The following is a 514-nucleotide window of genomic DNA, read 5'->3' on the forward strand; positions in this document are numbered from 1 at the left end:
GAATCATGTATTGACTGTTGTCTAAGTAGACATTTCTCAGTGCATCTGTTCTTGATATAGTGACTAATGACATAAATGGTGCTGGCTCTCATCCATCTTAAACTCTCTGGCCTTAACGTTCATTTCCTAATTTCTATGCTCATGCTTATGGCTACTGTGTGCACCAAGGACACTGAGGCAGAAGGAAAAGAGACCAGGAAAAGCAAACAAGGTTGGGGGCGGGGGTGGTAACAAAAGGCAAAGGAAAGGAAGAAAAAGGTGTAGGGAATGGGGGAGATAGGAAATGATTAGGGAAGTGAAACTTGGAGAAAGCAGTGATAAGGGAGGTGCTCTGAGAAGACTTAGCACATCGGCGTAAGGGTCCCGGAACTGTTGAAGCCATAACACACTTAATAAGAGATCATAAAGTACAATTTGTCTAAAGAGGATAAAAGTGTATCTTTGTTTCCTGTTTTCTGTGGAACTTTAGTGGAAAACATAAGCTTAGTGTCCCCTCTCCAAGAAAGAAACCTAA

The sequence above is a fragment of the Mandrillus leucophaeus genome, unplaced genomic scaffold (genome assembly GCF_000951045.1).
Source record: "Mandrillus leucophaeus isolate KB7577 unplaced genomic scaffold, Mleu.le_1.0 Scaffold1861, whole genome shotgun sequence".
Classification (NCBI taxonomy): Eukaryota; Metazoa; Chordata; class Mammalia; order Primates; family Cercopithecidae; genus Mandrillus; species Mandrillus leucophaeus.